Below are 20,552 nucleotides of genomic sequence, written 5' to 3'. Positions count from 1 at the left end.
GTAAGGATTTAAACTGTCATGATTTGTCAGCATAGGTTTGTTCACTGTGTTGGATTACTTGGGTCTGGGGTCCTGACAGTGGCAGAGGTACCTGTAGACATGTGTGGTGAGGGATACATGCAAATTGCTTAATTTCCCTGAATTAAAACTGGTCTGTTAAAAAAAAAACTATGTCTTAACTATGTTGTCTTAATAGCTGCATATTGTCCAAAAGAGGTGCACTTTAAACAAATGTGTAACTAATAGCTTCAAAATAATGAAGAACTAAAAACTGACAGAACTAAAGGAGAAATAAACCCACAATCATGGTTAGAATTTGAACATTATTCTTCTGGTAATGACATAACAGCCAAAGGGGAAAAAATCAGACATATTGAACAACATTATAATCAACTTCAGTTTACAACTATCGCTTTAACTGACAGCTGCCACATTAAAAAAAAAAGCTTCAGAAAGACAGAACAGAATTTCCATCCTCTGTCACTCCTCTGAATGCCAGCCATAGCCAGGGCTAGGTCACACTGAATCCAGGAGCTGGAAACCACGCTTTGTAAAGCTTAGAGACAAACATATGGCTTAAATGCTTATTGCAGAAAAATATTTAAATCAATTATTTGTTGCCTGGAAAACTAAAAAAGTGAAACAATGCAGAAGGAAATTATAGAGCAGAACTATCTGAAGAAAACTATAAAAGATGCAATCCTGATTATTTAAAAATAAGTGGAATTGCCAAAATGTGAAATAAAAAGGATATATCTTAAGTTTAAGGAGACTTAAAAAGGTCAAGGGTGTATAGTTTGGTTTGTCCTTGTGCAGACCATGGATTCAAACACTTAAGTCCTATACTGGAGGATCTGAACTTAACACCAACTCTAGCTAATATGCACTCTGATAAGCAGCAGACAATGGCCCGAGTATTCAGATCCCTGTGACCCATGTGGGAGACCAAGAGTTGTGTTCTTAGCTCCTGACCTTGCCTGGGCCCAGCCCTGGTTGCTGCCAAAATTTGGACAGGGTACCAAGGGAATGCATCTCTTTCACACATAAATCCTTAAAATACCTAGTATTTTGTATGTGCAGTGTGAATAGCTTTTGTAGCATAGTCAGGAAATAATGACTACTAGTATTGATTGTAAAGTTCAGTACAGACCCAGTTTTTTTGCTGAATATGTTGGTTGAATCCAAGGTTGCAGAATCTGTGGCTATGGAAAGCTTACTGTATTTTATGTAAAAATTAAAAGCACCATAAGTCTACAAATAAAATATTCATGATCTTGAGTTAAAGTTCCTCAGATGCACAAGCTAGTTTCTTTTGTAGTTAATGCACAAGCATTAACTACAAAAGAAACTGAAGACAGAATAAAACTTGAACATTTTTACTCTGGAACAAAAAAGGAATGAAAGGAATGGCAAATATAACATAATTCATCAATCCAAAAAATTATTTGAATCCAGCATGTATCAGTATTAAAATCCAACAGTGGGGCCGGCATTGTGGCCTAACAGATAAAGTCACCACCGGTGATGTTGGCATTCCCATGCAGGCACCTGTTTGTGTCCCAACATTAGGCTGATGGCCTGGGAAAAGCAGCAGAGGATGGCTCTAGTCTTTGGGCCCCTGCTACCCATGTGGGAGACCTGGCCTAGCACTGGCCATTGCAGCCATCTGGGAATGCCTCCACCTCTTTCAAACCTTACTTCTTTTAAAACAACAATATATATGGGCCCAGAGTGGTGGCCTGGCAGCTAAAGTCCTTGCCTTGAACGTGCCAGGATCTCATATGGGCAACAATTCTAATCCCGGCAGCCCTGCTTCCCATCCAACCCCCTGCTTGTGGCCTGGGAAAGCAGTCAAGGATGGCCCAAAGCCTTGGGACCCTATACCTGTGTGGGAGACCTGGAGGAGGTTCCTGGCTCCTGGCTTTGGATTGGCACAGCACCGGCCATTGCGGTCACTTGGGGAGTGAGTCATCAGATGGAAGATCTTCCTCTCTGTCTCTCCTTGTCTCTGTATATCTGACTTTGCAATAAAAATAAGTAAATCTTTAAAAGATCAACAATATATAAAAAAAGAATGCAGTTGAAAAATTAGATAGAATGGGTGGGCATTCGGCATGGTGGTAAAGACCGGCTTGTGATGTACACACCCATTCTGGAGACTCAGTTCCAGAATCAGCTCTGCTTCTGACCCAGCTTTTGCTGGCACCTCCTGGAAGACGAAGAGGGATGGCTCCAGCAGCTGGATCTCCACCACTCACAGCCGAATACTCAGGCTCCCTGGCTTTGTCTTGGAAGAGCTGCTTCAGCAGGCATTTGAGAAGCGAACCAGCTGATAGAAACTTCTTTTGTTGTTGTTAAATTTTTATTCTGAATTTTGAATTTTGTGGTATAATTTCATATAGACTGGGATTCCCCCCCCAACTCCCAGCCCGACAGATTTTCCCCATGTTGCTACAATAGCATATTCCTTCTTAAAGAGTCGTAACTCCATCAGTCTGTTATTTAAGCATGTCCCAACATTGTTGGAACAGATAATTTCAGACAGTCCAGCATCCCATTGTCTACACATTTCCAACAGTTTCATTGGGTGTCCATTTCTGACCTGGAAGCAGGGATGCATACTGCATTGTATCTCCACATCTGGATGGTAGTCCGTAGTACTCCATCATTATACATTCCCAAAAATGAGAAGCCATGAAATAAGGTCAACAACTGGTATGAATTAGAACAGATGCCACAACAAAACAACAAAATTACAGCACCATGAAAAAAATGTGCCACTGAGTGAACAACACATGGGTGACAAAAAGAAAACACAAAGTCTCTTTGGTAAAATGATGCCATTGTGTAACCCATAAGCCAGCTATGGAGTTGACAAGAGAAACTCTTCTTTCCTCCCTCCCGTTTTATTCTATAAAATAAATAAATTAAAAAAGCCTTTATATGGGCCAAAGAACTAGATAGACATTTCACTCAAGACTATCAACGGATGGCATATTAAGTACAAGATACAAATTAAAATCACAGTAAAGTACCACTATATACATATTGAAACAGTTAAAAAAAAAACCCTCCACTTGCAGCACTAACATTCTATATGGGCACCAGTTTGAGTTCTGGAGGCTTTTTTTTTTTTAAATTGGAAAGATATACAGAGAGAAGGAGAGAAAGAAACATCTTCCATCCATTGATTCACTCCCCAAATGGCTGCAATGGCTGGAACTGAGCCAATCCAAAGCCAGGAGCCAGGAAACTCCTCCAGGTCTCCCACGCAGATGCAGGGTCCCAAGGCTTTGGGCCGTCCTTGACTGCTTTCCCAGGCTGCAAGCAGGGAGCTGGATGGAAATTGGAGCTGCCAGGATTAGACTCTTTGCCTATATGGGATTCCAGCACCTTCAAGGCAAGGACTTTAGCTGCTAGGCTACCATGCTGGGCTCTGGAGGATCCTTTTCTGATCCAGCTTCCTGCTAACGGGAGGGCAGCAGAGGACAGCTAAAGTCCTTGGGCTCTTGCCCCCATGTGAGAGAAATGGAAGAAGCTCCTGGCTCCAGATTGGCTCAGCCCCAGTCATTTCATTGCAGCCATTTAGGGAATGCACAGGCAGTGATGATTTCTGTCTCCTCTGCTCTCAAAAATAAGTTTAAAGACTTATTTATTTTTATTGCAAAATTAGATTTACAGAGAGGAGAGAGAGAAAGAGAGGGAGAGAGAGAGAGCTTACATCAGCTGGTTCATTCCCCAAGTGGCTGCAATGGCTGGAGCTGAGCCAATCCAAAGCCAGGAGCCAGGAGCTTCTTCCAGGTCTCCCGTGTGGGTGCAGGGTCCCTGCCACAAGAAGGGAGCTGGAAGGGAAGTGGAACTGCCAGGATATTAACCAGTGCCCATGTGGGATGTCAATGAATGCAAGGCAAAGACTTCAGCAAATAGGCTACTGTGCCAGGCCCAAATAATAATTCTTTAAAAAAAAACCAATAATATTGGGAAATGCACAGAGGAATTCACAGTCTCATCCTGTTAGTGAAGTGCAAATGGCAGGACCACTCTGAACAATGGTGTCGCAGTTCCCTATAAAGTTTTGCAACCTCTGTCATCATCTAGCAATTCCAGTGCTGGATTTGAGTTCTAGAGAAATGAGATATCTATCCACATAACCAGTTTAATACAGATTTCAAGCTTTATTTGTATTGCCAAATGTTGAAAGTATGGCTCTTAAAGGCATGCTGATTGGAAAAGCTAAAATGTATGATATTCTGGAACAGCAAAACTGTAGGGAGGGGCAATGTATTGGTGATTGGCAGTGGGGAGAGTCTTATGGCTGTGACTATTTCTTTTCTGTATTGGAGCTGTTCCTTAAGTGTTGATGGCTATAACGAATCCATCCATTTGTATTTAAACCTACATTACTACTCACCACAATGTAGTTAACCTTATTGCATCTAACTTTTAAAAAGATTTTTGAAACCACAATACCATTACCCACAGAGATTAAAACATTTTTTTCAGGCCCGGTGGCATGGCCTAGTGGCTAAAAGTCCTCACCTCGAACGTCCCGGAATCCCATATGGGCGCTGGTTCTAATCCCAGCAGCTCCACTTCCCATCCAGCTCCCTGCTTGTGGCCTGGGAAAGCAGTTGAGGATGGCCCAATGCATTGGGACCCTGCACCCACGTGGGAGACCCGGAAGAGGTTCCTGGCTCCCGGCTTCTGATCGGCGCGCACCAGCCCGTTGCGGCTCACTTGGGAAGTGAAACATCGGACGGAAGATCTTCCTCTCTGTCTCTCCTCCTCTCTGTATATCCAGCTTTCCAATAACAATAAAATCTTTTTAAAAAAATTTTTTCCTCTTTTCTAACAGATGAAACAAACATGTCTGTTTCCACTTGCAGAGGAATCAGACAGTTCTCGTGACAAGAAGCAAGAAGCTCCCCCTCCCACGCTTCCTAAAGCAAGAGCAGCTCTAACAGGACTCTCTATAGTCGCAGCTAATATTAATTGTCAAAATCCTTCCTGCTGCAGTGTTGTAGTACAGTGGGTTATCAGTTTGAGTCTCTGCTTTTCCACTTCTGGTCCAGCTGCCTAACACATGTGAAAAAGCGAAGATGGCCAAACTGCTTGGGCCCCTGCCACCCACAGGATGGAATTCTTGGCTCCTAGCTCCAGCCTGGCCCAGCCCTGGCCATTGCTGCTGAGGAATAAACCAACCAATGGAAGATCTGTTTCTTTATCTCTCACCATAATTCTGCCTTTCAAATACATAAATTTTTTTTATAAAGATTTATTTATTTTTATTACAAAGGCAGATATACAGAGAGGAGGAGAGACAGAGAGGAAGATCCTCCATCCAGTGATTCACTCCCCAACGAACCGCAACGGGCCGGTGCGCGCCGATCCGGAGCCGGGAGCCAGGAACCTCCTCCAGGTCTCCCACGCAGATGCAGGGTCCCAAATCTTTGGGCCGTCCTCGACCGCTTTCCCAGGCCACAAGCAGGGAGCTGGATGGGAAGTGGAGCTGCTGGGATCAGAACCGGCGCCCATATGGGATCCGGCGCGTTCAAGGCGAGGACTTTAGCCACTAGGCCACACTGCCGGACCCCAAATACATAAATATTTTTAAAGATTAAAAAGAAAAAGAACCGAGAACCAACAACTTCCTCTTGAATTTCCACCACCAGCACTTAAGACTAATTTTTGCCGATACAGACCAGGTAGCTTCTTCCTAGGATCTTTTGTTACTCTCCTCATTGTCCTACTTCTTGATCTAGACTATGGGTCATCAGCAGGGACAGCTTCCCAGGCTGTAGTTACTAACCAGGACTAGCTGTCAACTCTGGCTTTCAGGTTCTGTGTTAGATCACATGCAATACATAATCATGCCAATCAATTGCTTCAGAAACTAGCATTTAATGGAGTTGCTCATCACGGCTGAGGCAGGATGCTATTAGCTTAATAGAATGTGATTGGTAAACACATAGGAAGATTTAAGCTCTGGTTTTCAAAGAAACCTGCTGAAATTTATCCTAACACAACATGATCTTTTAAGTCAGAGCCAGAGGGCAAAAGGCTTCTCCAGCATCCACCATTCCTTGTGGCAGTTGTTCAGATGCATGCCAGACGTCTGAAAAGGCAATTACAACCCAAGGTTGTGCACCACTGAAGAGCAAATCAGTGTTTAATTTTAGTCTCCACTGATGATAGCCGACTCAAAAAGAGGAAAAGGTTCAACAATATTAACCATTAACACAAGTGAATTATTTAGACAATTGTATCATTATCTTTGACACAACAGACATGACTAGCCTTCTGAGTTAATTTTTAGATCACATATATTCATCATCAGATTGAAAGTTACTGCGGCTGTCAGTTGGAGACACAACACAAAACACTGGATACCAAACAGGGAAACTTTTTGGCTTTGTTTCTGCAACTGGTTGATTACAGAAATATAATGTCTAATATAACTATTCAAAAGTTTAAAATTGTATACCTTATGATTCAATCCCAAGATACATAAAAGAATACCAGTGAAAACATCTCTTAACCATCTAAACTATATTGAGTGCCTGTCATGTACTCAGGACCAGTGATGCTCAGGACCAGTGATCCAAAGTACAAGTGCCTTTGTGATCTCATCAAAACCAAAGGGAGACAGCGCAAGAGGAGAACTTACTCTGCTTTAGTGTAGATGCACAGAGAGGGCCTTTGATTTGTCTTTAAGATGATGTGATTGTTGAAGACACTGCCAGCAAAAATAAAAGCTAACAGTAGGGGCTGGTACCTTGAATCATGCACCCTATGGCACCAGCATTCCATACAGACATTGGTTTGTGTCCCAGCTGTTCCATTTTTGATCCAGTTCTCTTAAGCCTTGCACCCATGTGGAAGGCTCCTGGCTCCCAGCGTGGGACCAGCTCTGTTTTGGCTATTGTGGCCATTTAGGAAGTGAACCAGAGGATGGGAAGATCTCTCTCTTTCTCTGTAAATCTACATTTCCAATAAAATGTTTCCAATAAAATGTCTCAATGAACACACATGTAATTATCACACAGTCATGTGTGTGGAAAAGGCTCCTTCATATTTGCCTTCATGTCACTGAAAAGTCCGAGTCCAAATTAGGGAAGTGTCAACCGTTTGCCTGACACAGCCCTCAAAGGAACGGATCTAGCAACTTCTGGGCCTTCTGAGGGAACTTCCAAAAGCAACGGTATTTGCTGCAGTCTCATCTTGGAGCTGTGATCTTCCATGCTGACTACACTGTCATCAGAAGTAGGCTCTGTGGGAACATGCCAGGGACGGTATCAGAGAGAAGCTCCAACTTTAAAATCTGCTCTGGACACAAACAGGACACAAATCCTGAAAGTGTATCATGTACCAGAGTAACAACACATCTCTTATCCCATTTGATGTCATATTCTAAGTCTTTACTTCAAGTCCCCAAGATGCCCTTTATATCTTAAATTCTGGCTTAAAATGGCACCTACCCTGAATCAGTGTAAATCTCTATGCAATAAAATCCATGTTGTAGTGCTCCTAAAATGTCCTCTGCAAATATGTTTATACAGATATATTTCAAGCTTCATTGTAAATGAAACTGTCAATTTAAAAGTCAACTTGTTAGAATAGGTATATATATTATACACACAAGTTCCTAAAAGCATGTTTGTCATTATTTGTTCTCTTTATTATATACTCTATATATAGATAATTAATATAGAATACATATATTCTATGTAGTAGATTCTTTCTTGTTAGCAGTCCATGACTGTCAGAGGTATGTGTATGAGAAATGTTGAGAATCCCCAACTTGGACTATAAACTCAATAGAATCCAATGACACACATGCAAACAGGAAAGGACTAAGTCTGCCTGATTTTTTTTCCTGTTTCACCAAGAAAACTAGGAAATACAGTGACTGTGGTTTTGGACGGTACAAGGGTCACCAAAGAACACTGCTGTGAGGTCCTTAGAAACTGAGTAGTGTTTTCACCCTTGGGCACACAAAATGCAGCTACAGTTCCAACTGCTCACCCACAGGCCAGGCTGGGAAATTTCCCAGTCCAGCAGCAAAGAAAACAACTTTATGAAAAGCCAGATACTAGTAAGTCTGGGTGGAGCTGGATACCAAAACTTTCTCTGTAAATTAAGACTCTTCTCTTGCGATTGTCATGGGAATTAAGTGAGCATCTTAAGTGAGATAGGTAGGTATCTAGGACCAAACCTAGTATCAGATCATTATGTTCTTCCTTTTTTTAAGACTTATTTTTATTACAAAGTCAGATATACAGAGAGAAGGTGAAGAGAGAGGAAGTGGAACTGCCGGGATTAGAACTGGTGCCCATATAGGATCCCGGAGCGTTCAAGGTGAGGACCTTAGCCGCTAGGCCACGCCACCAGGTCCCAGATCATTATGTTCTAAATGCTGTAGTTATAGCTTGATTATAATAAAAGACATATAACCTAAGCATGCCAACACTCGTTGAGCATTTTGAACAAAGTGAGACGCTCCCTGAGGTCAGGTGGGAGTACTTAACCTCGGCACAGGCCCTGCACCTGAAGATAAAAGCCCAGCAGGCTTCATCTCAGCCCTTCAGGGCTGTACTGTGGTTCCCCGTAGCTTCACCAGGCCATTCCTTTGTGTGACAATCAATAGTCGAACATGAATCTTAACAGCAATTCCTACAGCACTGTAACACAAACTCTCACAGCAAAATGAAATGTAGCTGTGGAGCAAGAAATTAAGAAAATTTGATTTAGAAACTCTACATTTTAATGTCTTGTTAAGACGGTATGCAAACCCCAAGTCGGTCACATCGAGTCACATTTCCTTTGCAGACTTCCATGCATGCACACATAATCAAATCAATCTTCTAACCATGTTAACCTGTTCAGGCCCTGGTCACTGAACCGATGACCACAGAGGAAGAGCTTTTCCTCTTCCCCTGTAAGTTGAATGCAGTCTATTTCAAATACTTTTGAAGGCACAAGTAAAAGATTAAATGCTAGACTCATAAGACCAAAAATTCTGAATAGTTTTGCTATTTAAATTTGTTAATTATTTCCTGATACATAATACTATGTTTTTTCCCCTAAGGCATTATTAAAGTGTCTCTACTATCTGTTGCTAACGGTACAATATTTCAAGAGGGAAGATATGTTTATTTTTTAAAACAGGAATATGGATTTGCTCTTGTAAGTCAGATTGTGTGCGCATTTGTGTAGGAGGAGATGGGGACAGATATCATCCACCCTTTGGTTAACTCTTCAAATGCCAGGGCCTGGCTGACTCCAGGAGTCTGGAACTCAGTCTGGTTCTCCCATGTCAGTGGCAGGGAGCCCAAACACTGGAACCATTACTGGGTCCTCCGGAGCGTGCAATAGCAGGAACCTGGAATCGGAGAGTACAATTCAAACCCAAGCATTGTGCTGCGGAATGTGGGCATAATAAAGGAGTTGTTTAACTGCTGTGCTGAATACCTACTCTGAAAGGCACTTGCAGTTTAAACATTCTTGTAGACTCTTAGTGCATTTCTCCCCAATTCCAGGATGCCTCCATTACCAACAAGCTAGCTGTCTCCTTGTCACAATCAAGCTCATTAGAAACACACTAGTTCCCTGTTATCTGCACTCAGCTCCCTATCTCACCTTTCCTAAACACAAGGACTAACTTCCAGGCTGGGGGAAGTCCGCCCCACCTCCCCATACCTGTCCCCCACCCACCTCTAGCCTTAAAATGGAGCTCAAGAAGAGCAATCTGTGTAAAGTTTACGAATGCCATCTTCCAAGAAGCCAGATATTCCTCAGACAGCAGGCATTTTTGCCAAATAGCTCTTTTCATTGATATTTAATAGATGCCACTTATCTGATGGCCATGTGCCAGTAGAGTACTAGATATTGGGAAATGAATGGTACACCTTAGAAGGTCTATCTTTCAGGGTATTTATATGGAAAGACCTAAAATTTGCAATACTATTTGGATCAATATTGTTTGACCAGTCCTCTTGAAGTTGGGAAGTCCTCTGGTCTACACCTGTCATTCCCTACCTGTTATCTACCCAATTTTACTAATTTTTCTTTCAGCCCCAAGTGAAAAGGACTTCTAATTCCACAACTTTTGTTTCATAGGAATTCTTAAAACACCAGGCTCATCCCATTTCAGGTATTAGGAGAATTTGCTCTGCCAAAACATTCGGCATTATACCAAGAGTGTTTTTGTTAATCTGCTGCCGGCCTGCTGTATGCTGTTCTTTAGGATTATTTCTATGTCAGAGTCCAGCACCCCATTGTCTACACATGTCCAACAGTTTCATTGGGAATCCATCTTTCGTCTGAATCAGGGAATGCATGTTCCATTATACCCCCACGTCTGTGTATGATAGACCCCAATACTCCATCACTACAAACTACCATAAGTGAGAAGCCATGAAACATGCTGGACTGTGACATTGTTTGTACCAATAATGTTGGGGTACACTTAAATAATAAGAGACTGACAGAATTATGATTCCTTATGAAGGACTACACTATTGTAACAAAATGGGAAAAATCTGACGGGGTTGGAAGTTTGGGGGGAGGGAATCCCAACCTATACAAAATTGTACCACATAACTCAAAATTCAAAATAAAAATATATTTTAAAAAAGGATGCATTCTATGGAAAACAAGCTTCAGTTAAAATCCCAGACCCAAGTGCAGATGGAATCCTAAGTAATTAGAAGGAAAGCAGAACTGCTCAGCAAATGTTTTGTTTCCTTAAAAGTCAATGACTTCCAAGCTAGAAAGGGCAAGAACCACTTTCACAGAAAGCTAAGATTCTGGCAGAAGCTACTTTCAACATACTACAGCTTTACACCGGAGCCCTACTTACAAGGACCGCAGGTTTGAGCACAGAAATCGAGTACAACTACAGAGGCCAGGGCCCTGGGAGGTCCCAAGGAGTTAAAATCTCCAACCTCACTTGGTTCTCCCCGATATTTTGAGACTTTTAGACCTGAAGAATTTGAACTACTGAGCATGACAGACAAGTTTGGCATCAACATGACAAAACTGGAAACTTAATCATAAACAGATCATTTGGTTGAGGGGAGGGTTGCTGTTATTGAGAAAGCTGGATATAGAGTTCCAGGAGTTAGTAATTCACTAAAAATGTTATCTTTTTGACAGATCAGGGAATAATCAAGGTCTTCATTTTCAGTGGCATTTGATCAGGACTAGAGCAGTTGGTAAATAGAGAAAACTTTCACCAAGTTCGGCTGATTCATTAACTTGAGCACTCTCATTTAGAGTCATTCCATTTTCCTGTGAGTCTGTAGGTGGAACTTCCACTACGTTGAATTTTAACAGTCTGAAAGGCAGATGCTACCAACCTCAGTTGGCTGACAGGGAAAATTAGTTTAAGGTCACAGTACTAGAAGGTGGGAAGGGAAAATTAGTTTAAGGCCACAGTACTAGAAGGTGGTACGACCACAGCTTCTTGCTGTGCCAATCTTGGCACAAGGATCGGTGTCCTTGATTATTGTGTCTTCAATGCCTGGTGGATTGACTCACTAAATGAGCAGATAACACAAAACAAGAATTAACAACATGAAAAGTAAAACATGGCTAACAAATCTGAAAGAAACTTAAGGTAATACAAGCCAACAAAGTTCAGATTTAAGACATGACTCATTTGCATAATTAAAAAATTAACAAAGCCCATCTGGACAGAAAAAACATGGGGGGGAGGGTAGAGGCTTGAGGCTTTTACTTGGCTCTGGAGCACTAGAAGAGGCAAACAGTGGAGAACTTGTTACAATCTACACTGTTCAAGTTAGAATGATTTGCTGAATCTTAGGCTACTTATAGTTGGCAGAGTGAAAGTCTTAGGAAGGAAACAAGTGTTTACTGAAGATGCCTTTTACTTACTTCTGATCACCAATATCAAACACTTGATGAAGTTAATGTAATGTCAATACTACTATAGGTGGAGTGTATTGTTCCCATTTTACAGATGGGAAAACAGGCTCAGGGACCTGAAATGCTGTCCAGATAAAGGACACACAAAGAGTTGTTCTTTTTCACTTTGAATCTACCATTAGCTCGGTTTTGGCCATCAAACTGATTAAGGCATTAGGTCATCTTCGCCATAAAAGTCCTTTTAGGATTTCAGAAGCTGAAGGGTTATTGGCAGAATGAACACTAGGGAGAAGGGAGCACGGTGGGTGGGGGGATGAGGAGGAGCCAGAAGGAAGCCGCTATCAGTTCAGTGTAAACAAGGGCTTCCTCCCCAGGAAGCTTCCTACCTCAGAGTGTGGTGCGTCCCTGTCGTTATAGCATCCTGGCCCAGCTGGCCTGTCGGGAATGCTCCAGAGCAGATATTAAGATGGACCCAAACAAGTGGGCCCAAACAAGTCACTTTTTAAATCATTTGTTTGATGGTAAAACAAAGTGAAAAGCTTATTTTCCTAGACCACTCCACTTGGAGGCGTCAAGCACAACATGTAAATGTTATTTCTCATTTATACCGGACCAGCTGCATGGGGGGGTGGGTACCTGAAAAAAGAAAATCAAAAAAGAAAAAACCCAACTGTTGATCTTGGTTTGATTTGTACTTGGTCATAATAAATTCCTTTCTCCTCCACACTGTCTAAAAATATTAAGTAAGTATCATAAACGCCAGATCCTGAGAAACCGAAGCCTTTTCTGGGAACAAGCAGGAGCGAGGGCTTTTTAACCTATCTGCACGCAGGGCGGGGGCGGGCGGCAGAGCTGAGAGCGGGGTGAAGCGGTGGTGATTGGTTCGCTGTGCTGCCCGGACCCCTGCCCAGCCGCAGGCTCGCGACGTCCACTGCACCTGCGTTCCTCTGTAGCATGTTGCACCTCCAGACGCCGTTTCCCCCACCGCCTCGCGCTCTAACTCTGCTCTTCCTGTGCCGTTCAGGGCACAAGCCTGACAGCCTGGCATGCACACACAACGTTCACGGGCAAGTCTATTACCTGAAAATCTTCCTCCGCTTCGCAGATAGGAAGCAAGGCAAAACTGCAACTCACAGTGAAACGCCTTGAACGTGGCGCTTCGCTCCTCAATCAGGAGACCGAAGCTCTGTCCAAGACAGCTGGTCAAGAAGCGGCTGCCGGGCTTCCAGCTGCCTGCGTTTCCGCCACAAGTCGAAGGGCACAGCCGCCCAGCCGAGATGGACAGACACACGCAGCACCAGCGCGCACCTCCCAGATATCCACAAAGCTACTCACCACCCGACCAGCAGCTGCACGCCCCGCGCCCGGGTGCACCGCCGGCGGGTCTCCGAAGCTCCGGGGCTCCGGGACTGGTGCTGTTCGCGGGAAGGATGTGGGGGAGCAGAGCGCAGCCCAGCGGCGCCGCCTTTGCATCCGCCTCAAGCAAGTGGCAGCCTTTGGAGGACGGGGCGTCCTTCGGCCGCGCTCCCGGCTCCGGCCCCTCCTCCATCGCTGCTGCCGCCGCGCCCGCTGCGCGCTCCTCGCGGGTTCGCGCCCCGCACCGGGCTGCCCGGGCCCTGCAGGAGGCCACTGAGGGGTGCGTGGTTACAGGGAGCGCTCTCTGCGGGCAACTCGTGGGTTGCAGCCGCCAAAGTCGAGGACGCGGCTGGTCCGCCTGGCTCACCATACTCATGCCACTCTCCCAATTATCGAAAGTGCCATCTATCCCCAGCAGAAATTGGAGCTTCCCCGCATCCCTTCTCCCCCGACAAGTTCGATGGAAACAAGAAAGCCAGTGGCCCCTCACCGGAGCCACCTGGAGAACAGGTGTTGGCGCTGAGCCGCCCCCACAAGTGTGGCCCTCCCGACAGGTGCAGGCTCAGATGCAAAACCTGCTTTGATTTCAAATCCTATGCTTTCAGGGTGAGGCTAGGGACTTCCTAAGTAGTTGGCACCTCGAGCATGCAGAGCCCAAAAGAGTGAGGCATGCGAACAATTTAGGATGCCTCCATTTTATACTTTTCTATCTCCAGATACAGGAGAACACTTTCAAAGTTTGTTTCACCACAATGACAACAAAACATCTTTGAAGGCCGTTCTCTTCCTAAGAACAATCAAGCTGCACTGTGTCAGAGCATGGCGACGGCCAGTTAGACGTCCCTGCACACCCACGTGACCCACATCTGTCCAGCAGAGTCCCAGCAGTCAAAGTCCTGGGTCCATGACAAAAGAATCATTCTTTTCCTTGTTTCCTACAATGGATGAGTCCATGCCAAATTCGCGTTTGAAGGGACCTTAATTTCACTCCATTCTGTCGCCAAAAAAAAAAAAGGACACCAAGACCAGGAGTCCAGCCACAGGACTACACATGAAAAAGACAGGGCCCCAAGCAGCTCTCATAGTACATCGCAAAGAATAAACCCAGGCAGCAGAGGAACTGACAAAGTCAACTTACAGGATCTAGCTCAGACTCTTCCAGGCTTCCACTTGACTCAATAATTCTGAATCTGTCTCTCTTTCTGTACTATGGTTAAAATAACATACCCATCCCTTTGTTACAAATATGGTGGCTCAGAAAAAGACTTTGGCTTCTATCTTAGTGGAAATGGAAAGGGTATATTCTGAACACTCATACACTAGAAGTATTTCGGTTCATTGATATGTGGGAGTACCAATTCTCACTGTAAACCAATGGAGTGTACTTAGATAAGACAGTTCTGCCCGTTCCAGGTGTGGCCTACTAGACAGTCGCATGCAAATGCACATCTTTGTGCCAAACTCTCCAACAGGTCATCTGTTCACCCACTTGCCTCCCCTGCAAGGCTCTGTCAGCCTTGTGCTGGGTTCATCCTCTGAGACCTAGCGTCCATACTGAGAGGTCAGGGTCAGACCTGACACATTCAAGAACAGAGAGATTTAGGGGTTGGCAGTTTTTGCTTTGCAGTTATCAGGACAGAGAGACACAAGCTGTGGGTGAAGTATCACTTCCCAGCCCCCACCAGAGGCGGTCCCCAGGGACATGTGCCTTTGTTGTTTGTGCCATGTTCAGTACTGTCAGTTCCAGTTAACCTTTGGTCTAGGAACAAACAGGTAGGAGTGGTGGTAGGGGGGTGCAGGCTGGGTCTGGCCAGAATGGGCAAGACAGTGCCTGACTACCCTGTGAGGCTGGCACGGTGCCACAGGACCACCGTTCTGGGCATAGTCCCCTTGCTGTCCCCTGCTAGGCCTCCCACCTGGAATCCCACGTCCGAGCCAGCCCTTGCAGGCTGGGCCGTGGAAAGGGCCCTGGCTCTCTGCTCAGGACTGCAGGCTGCTCCGCTGGTGCCCACCTGGCCCTAGGACCCAAAAAGATTCCTTGAGGCAAGTGGTGCCCTCTGCTGCAGGGGTTCAGAATGTCTGATATTTTCCTCCCTGCCACCCCACCCGAAGTGGGTGTCAGGGCTGGGCGTGTCCGCCCTCATCTCATTCTTTCACTCTAGCTCAATTAAGGATGCAGGTGGTGGGAACCCACAACCCCTTAACTGGCAATAGCTGACACCGACTGTAGGGTTTTTCAGTGTGCTGATACAACCTTTAGGCCGCTGCAGAATGCAGGGAGAGGGAGGAGGAGGGAGTTTAGAGACAGGCTAACAGCAGTGTGGTCTGGGTGAGGGTGCCTGGATCACAGATGTCTAGTGATCAGGAGGTCATGGAAGGCAATAGTGATGATTAAATAATGGACTTGGAACATAAGTGGTTTGACCCCAGAAGCCACAATAAAGGCAGAAAATAGGCTGCAGCTGGATTCGGCACAGCACTCCTCACATAATCACCTTGCAGTTAATGCAGTTACTTTAAGGCACCTGCACAAAACACCAAGCACCTCAAATTTGCCTTTCGGTTACAGGCAGGTGGAGCCTGAATCTTGGGGAGGGGTTGTGGCAGTGGGGGCCAAACAGGCTTCTTTCCAGAGATTCTCAGGCAACCCCTAGTGCCCTCCAGGCAGGGGAGCAGGGCACCAGGGTCTCACCTCCTGGCCACTGGGCATCCTCCCTTAGAGAGGGGGAGGAAAATCAGAGATTTACGAAGAACAAAAAGTGACTTACTACCACCTCCACCACTTCAGGAAATCTGAGGTTATAAAAAAATAAAGTTGGTTAGCCAAGCAGCAGACAAGCCAAGTGCTAACAAGAAGGAGCTTACTGAGGCCGCAGAACAGAACACCACGGAGGTGGCTGACATGATGTGATACAATCTCACACTGGTACAATCCCTGAGAAAACTCATTCTGAATTCTGTTGCCTCATTTCTGACAGTCACTGCCTTTGGTGGCAGCGGGGGTGAGAGAGAGAGCCACCAGCATTGACTGGGAATATACAGCTTTTTTCTGTATAGATTTCTCATTGGTTCCCATTTTTAGCGCGATTCCATATACTCAAGCCAAAATGGCCTCACCCAAACCATGGGTCTATCCGGTGCGTGCTTAGATCTTTCTTTAGATTTGGCCGAGAGTTCCAGATACCTCCTGGGAGCAGGCGACAGACACATTTTCATGTCTGGCCCCAGACTGCGGCTTTCAGATGCAAAGCTTTAAAGATTTTGCCATAGACATGCTGTGTCTAATAGTTTAACCCCATCTATAGCTCAGGGCACCCTGCAACGGTTTCTGAGGAAGAACTTGCAGGGCAGATAATGTGGCGCTTTCTTTCACCCCTGAACCGTCTCCAGGCCTCTGAACACACTCCCAGCTGTTTCTGTGCCCTCTTGCCTACCACCCATCTTGCCTTATTCGGCGTTTTCCTAGAATCAAAGAGCAAGGTACGAATCACCTGCTCCATCACACGAGACAATGTGAAGGCACCAGGAGACATCCTGTCCCGGTCCTTCCAAGCCGCTGTAGCAGAGCACCCGAGGCTGGCAGATTTAGAAACAGTTCAAACTGTATTTTCTCACCGTTCTGGAGGTCTCGGCTGACTTGGTGGTCTGCTGAAGGCCGCATCCTCTGGCCAAGCGGCACGCTGTGTCCTCCCTGGGCGGAAGAGTGTCGACAACAAGTGGGCGGGTACTAAAGTGCCTTGCTGCCCCAATGAAGCAGCAGATGTTCCGGCCTCCTTGCTCCTTGGAGCAGGGGCAGCACCTGAGCTTTTGGGGCTGCCCAAACCACAGCGGTTTCTAATGATGAAATTGTAATACAGGTGGTGATACGCTCATAAGTTGTGTCTGCTCAAAACAAACTTTCCAGGCTTAACTTAAGGCTGGTCAAGTGTCACTTATTTTGTCACTGGAGAACCGGCATTGTCTTGGACATGAGGTTCCAGTCAAAAGGCCCCTCAAACCTTCTCCAGTTCTTGAGAGAAAATTTCCTTTCCATTTTTCTCATAGCATTTCCTTCTCTAGGCCCATTCTGGTTTTCCAAATGTAATTAAAGGTGCGGCAGGGCACATGTTTAGCCCGGCTGTTGATAAACGGTGAAGTCCCAAACAGCTCAACTGGACTACCCCCCCACCCCGCCTGCCACTCCTATGGAGTCCTAGAAGTCGGCTTCGTGCCCCGCCCCCATCTGGGGTGGGAACCAGCAAATGGAAACTGGTGTGCACTTTTTCTCAATAAATAAATCCAATCTAGAGAAAAATTCCAGATGTAAGTTTAACTACTGTTGAACATTACAGCATTATGGATCTACTACGAGGGAACGTCACAAAGTTCATGGGAAAATGAAGTAAAATATAGGCTTATTTCAGTGTAAAAATGCTTTGAAATCCATAGTTTTTTTCATGATATGCAATTCCATGAACGTTTTGAAGATTGGTTGCATAATCTAGTTCTGCTCACTATATTAGCAACTATCAAGGTGACTAATATCAATCTACTTTTTATCATGTTTGTATTTTCTTTAAAGTTTCTCTACATTCTATTTTGTTCTTTATATTTGATCAACAGTCTTTTTGCTTCTGTATCAGAGCTGGCAAAAGTGCTTACACTGGGGCCGTCATTGTGGCACAGTATGTTGGGGTGTTGCCTGCGATGCTAGCATACCGTTTGGGAGCAGGTTCAAGACCAAGCTGATTCCTGTTCAGCCTGCCTGAACCAGTGGATGGGAAAACTGGAAAACTGCTCTCTTTTTCTCTCTCCCTCCCTTCCTCCCTCTTTGTAACTTTCAAATACATAAATCTTTAATTTTAAATACATTATAAAGCCTGTAAGTCACTACTAACAGACACTAGATTCTCTTGTATAAGTAGATGTAGCAATCCTCAGAGGAAGAACCACCTGGAAATAAATGCACACACTTTTGTTGCTACTACTTTTTATGGCTACTCAGATTTCTTTTCCTGCATAGATTCAGAGCCTCTTGCGGCTAAAAGATCATCTTCATTATATACTTGATGCTTTTATTTCCTGCACTTAGCATGGGAAGGCATGGAATGTTTGTGTGATTTCTTTGCACTGGTTCTCTATTTGAGTTTACCTTCTTTTAGAGAAAATCATTACTAATTAGGCCCATGCATTTTGATAACCAATTTCTGGCATTAAGATGGGGCCAAATTAATTTTTTTTTGCATACAACATGACATTCTCTAAAAGGAAAGAAATATTGTAGTAATCATTGCTTCAGAGTTTACTACTGACACATGTGCTGTGCTGCATGCTGTTCAATAAGGCACACGAACCTGTGGTCTGACTCACTCCCCACTGCCTCACTGTTCTGATTGTGAAAATCATCTGCCCCAGTTTGATCTAAACAGTTCAGCTCTCTCCTGGAATTCTAGATTTTCTCATATTTATTAGTTCCTAATTTTGAAGAGAAAGCTAAATATTTGACACCTATACCTTGAAGAAAGAGCAGAGTTCCATAATTATAGACGTTAGGTTGTTCATTCTGGAAAAGGGCTAACGGCACCTGTGTCTGAGTGGTGGGGTTAGGGAGGAGGGATTTTGCTTATCCTACACTGCTCTGGTTGGCAGGACTAGAAGCAGTGGACTGATGGCAGGAAGATATGCATCTCAACGAGAGTTGACTGTTGGGCACTGCACAATAGCTCCATGGCCAAATCCTTACCTTGCAAGTGCCAGGATCCCATACAGTTGCCAGTTCATATCCCTGTTGCTCTACTTCCCATCGAGTTCCCTGTTTATGCCCTGAAAGGCAGTGGAGGATGGCATAAAGCCTTGGGACCCTGTACCCATGTGGAAGTCCCTGAAGAAGCTCCTGGCTCCTGGATTTGCATCAGCTCAGCTCCAGCCGTTGCGGCCATTTGGGAAGTGAACCAGCAGACAGAAGATCTTTTTCTCTCTGTCTCTCCTTCTCTCTGTAAATCTGACTTTCCAATAAAAACAAATCTTTTTAAAAAAGATTTATTTACTTTTATTACAAAATTAGATATACAGAGAGGAGGAGAGACAGAGAGGAAGATCTTCCGTCCGATGTTTCATGCCCCAAGTGAGCCGCAACGGCCGGTGCTGCGCCGATCCGAAGCCGGGGACCTCTTCCGGGTCTCCCAAAGCTTTGGGCCGTCCTCGACTGCTTTCCCAGGCCACAGGCAGGGAGCTGGATGGAAGTGGAGCTGCTGGGATTAGAACCGGTGCCCATATGGGATTCCGGCGCGTTGAAGGTGAGGACTTTAGCCGCTATGCTACTGTGCCAGGCCCCAATAAAAATAAATCTTAAAAAAAAGCCTTTACTTCATTTTATACTTATTTAGTCAATTTAAGAATTGAATTTTCCCCCCAAAAGACATCTCATTTTCTCTAAGCTTTGAAATTTATCTTCACTTAAGTTGTTCATTTTCTTACTCTATTTTAAACAACTTCTCTGTGTGCTTCTCTTTTCCATTCCTAAGATTAACTTCTTTGTTATGTGATGTTTCTTGGTTCTAGATTGAAGTTCCTCCTGCTTTTAGAGCACCTATCATTTTGCAATCAGCCTCTAGGTGGGAAACTCAATCTGTCTAAATACAACTTCATCTGCCCTCCTTCCTGAAGTATTGTGGGTTGGTTGATCCCCCTTGGCCAGCCCTGTGGAGATGTTACTCGCCCATTCAATTCCCTTGACTGCAACCTTGTCTCTTGGTTGCTTCATTGTTCTTCCTTACATTCTGGGTTGTAAAATTTCTGTCTGGAATGTGTCAAGCCTTTCGATCCTGCAGCAGGTTCACTTGCTGTTGTGTTGCCTCTCCATTCTCTCCTCTGGAACTCTTCTCAGACATGTCTTGGCCTTTCATTCACTCTTCAGTGTCTCTTCACTACACATTCTTGCTAGCTCAGTATTGTATATGGAGTCATTTCAGTATGACTGGAATTCTGTAAAGTGTCTTCAGCCATGTCTAACTTCTAAATTAGTTTATGTTTTCAATGTTCCATTATCCCTTTTATTTCTTAAAATTCTATTTGATTTCATACTTTTTATTTGATTTGATGCTCTAAATCTAGCAGGGATTTGATTCTTGTAGATGGAATTAGCACTCCCCACCCTGTCTGACTCTGTTGCTAGTGCCTGTCAAAATGCACATAAGAGCTGCTCGAGGACTCTGAACAGTCTACAAACCAGATTGCGGGATAAGCCCTGGATGTGAAGTGCACCTGACCCAGAACTGACTTCTCATGGTTTTCCACCAGAGTTTTCCTTGACTTTAATTTGAATTAGC

At 44.6% G+C, this 20,552-nt stretch overlaps 1 protein-coding gene across 2 annotated transcripts in view; it reads right to left on the bottom strand.

Moving 5' to 3' along the window:
• The window catches only part of C5H2orf88 (chromosome 5 C2orf88 homolog), a 51,919-nt gene that overhangs the window by 12,285 nt on the left and 19,082 nt on the right, over window positions 1-20,552 (bottom strand). The window contains exon 1 of one of the 2 annotated variants that reach the window (XM_058664727.1): window positions 16,861-16,953. The exons of the other annotated variant lie outside the window; for it this stretch is intronic. The gene's annotated coding sequence lies outside the window, so the exon portion shown is untranslated. Of the gene's footprint in view, window positions 1-16,860; window positions 16,954-20,552 lie in introns of those variants that run through there. 2 annotated transcript variants of the gene reach the window in all.

Source organism: Ochotona princeps, chromosome 5 (assembly GCF_030435755.1).
Source record: "Ochotona princeps isolate mOchPri1 chromosome 5, mOchPri1.hap1, whole genome shotgun sequence".
Classification (NCBI taxonomy): Eukaryota; Metazoa; Chordata; class Mammalia; order Lagomorpha; family Ochotonidae; genus Ochotona; species Ochotona princeps.
This window is presented reverse-complemented; position numbering and strand designations above follow the sequence as displayed.